The sequence below is a fragment of the Neopelma chrysocephalum genome, unplaced genomic scaffold, assembly GCF_003984885.1.
Source record: "Neopelma chrysocephalum unplaced genomic scaffold, ASM398488v2 Primary Assembly neopelma1_43, whole genome shotgun sequence".
NCBI classification, from domain to species: Eukaryota; Metazoa; Chordata; class Aves; order Passeriformes; family Pipridae; genus Neopelma; species Neopelma chrysocephalum.
The window spans coordinates 1,094,054-1,096,447 of NW_020897702.1; positions in this window are offsets into that span (position 1 = coordinate 1,094,054).

A 2,394-nucleotide genomic window follows, 5' to 3' on the forward strand; every position below is an offset into this window, starting at 1 on the left:
CTAGATATTTGTTTCCCTTTCCCTGCATTCTGGGACAATAACCTTCCTCTGTTATGTAAGGTTGTGTCTTCCTCACTGTAGGAAGGGAGAAACTTGTCTTCTTTTCCATCTCTTCCATTATATCACCTCTGACTTGTTCCCTATACTCATTTACAGGAGTTTCCTTCAGCAGGACAACTGTCAGCACTGCTTCCTATGGTGTCCTTGTGCCTAGAACTCCAAGAGGGACAGAGATGGGATGTTGACAACGGGTATGTCCTTAGTTGTGGAGACAAGCTCAGTGGCTTTGTAGCAATAATGCTCTTCTGTGCAACTGCTGAGGCTTTCCACAGGCTTTTCATATTTCTTCACATTGGACAGCAGCTTGTATCTGCTCTGGTATGAATTAGATGGAGCAAAGCATAGCTCATGCAAAATTGTACTTCAAATAATGCTGCTACTTCATGTCTCAAAAGAGACCCAGCAAAGAAGACCTGGTAGCTTCATGCAGCGGCCGAAAAAACGCACACTCAGTCAGTTGACAGGCAGTGGACACTTTATTTACAAAAGGCTTAGTTTTATAGTCTTTTTCTTCTGTCCATGTGCAAATATACCGTATCTCATTGGTTAAGTGTTTTTGTTCATGTGCCTAAGCTCCTTTTCTAATAGGTGGTCAGCATTCCTTCATATGCAGGCAACTCTCAAAACAACACCTGTTATTTACTGCAGTTCTTCTTCCTTTTCTGCTTTCTCATCTTCGATGTTTACATTCCTTTACAACCTCGTAGCTGTAACTGCTCAAATTCAAGGCCTAAGCTGTCTACAGCTCAGTCGTTTCCACAGCTTCATGTACAATCAATTATATATTTGAAATGTTCTGATCTGAATGATCTTACAAAGAAGAGCGCTTTCTTACAGAGAAGTTGCCACTGCAGTGACTGTCCAGTAGGCTGAGACCACAGCAGCACAGTCAGGGTAAGGGACAGGTTTTGCAGATTATGTGGGAACAACAGAAGAAATAGGCAAAATTTTCTGTCTCCCCAAGACACTGCTAGTTCTGGCAGCCCTTGCCATGGAAGGACAAAGCAGTCTCCCAGCAAAGGTCACGAAGGTCTGAAGTTTTTATACTTCCATTCTCTCCTAGAAGTAGCATTTCTTCTTGCTCTTTCCATGCATATGCCAACAGAAAGGCTTCCCAGCAGAAAGGCTTGGCTGGGGGGTTTATAGCTTGCAGAAACCAAGAAGCATAACATACATTGACACAATTCTCTGTCCCCTGCAGCATGTCATTTCTAGTTTTCAAAGCCATCCTGTGACTTCTGGTCCAGAGGAAAGAAATGGGACAAAATTCTAATTCTAAAAATTCTTGACCTGGGCTTTCCCTTTAAAGGTTTTATATGAAAGGTAATTATTTTCTAGTCCCACTATCTGATAACAATCCATGCTGATATTCATATAAATAAATTAATATGTTCCAAAATCAAATATTAAAAGGTTTGAGCTCAAGGAAAACTGTTTCTACTGCTCTAGTTGTGAATATTTTAGGTTAATTGTAGAAAAGATACCTGTATTTCATAGCAAAGAGGGAGGAAGGAGAGGGGAGGGATGAGGTATGAGCCATCAACAAAAATTTCTTGAAAAGAAAATGTGTTAGGTCCCTATTCTCATGTGGGTGAGGTATGTTTTACCTACCAGATCGTGTTCTGTCTGGTACTTACCCATAAATTCTTGTGACACTGAGGCTGTCTCTGCCATTTTCTGTGCTGCACCTACCAAAAGTCCCAGAATCATCAACTGACATTGCCAAGAATCATCATAAGAAAATGGCATAAGCTAAAATTATCTAAATAAACTGAAAGCTGTTAAATAGGTTAAATAAGTTAAAGCCAAAGACATACAGATGATAATCTGTTTGTTAAGGGGAAAAAAAAAGGGTAATAAATCAACACTTCTCATCCCTCTCAAAACACAATAATGAAAGACTTGTTTGGAAAACTGGAAATGTGAGAATATTTGCTCTCCTGATGAGTAGAATATGCCTCTCTCAGAGATTGTGGGGTCAGGAAGTAAACTATGGTGCAGTAAGGAAGGAAGGACGGACATTCACAACCCCTATATGATCAGAAACTCCACCAATGCTAATTTCATCCAGTAGGATTAGTTTCCTTTTTTTACCCACCTCATTCTTGCAAAGTCTAGAGAGCTTTTACTGAAATAGCAAACCCTAGTCTTGATTTTAAATGAACTTATGTTTTTGACTCAAAGATAAGGAGTTAGATTTGTCTTCAGACAATTCCATGGGATTCTCCAGTAAGTGAAAATGTTCCAAATTTCTTAAGAAAAGGATGCCTGAAATTGAGTGCTGCAGGATTCTGAAGGAGCTGCAACGGGGTAGTTTAGTGAGTCTAAATGTAG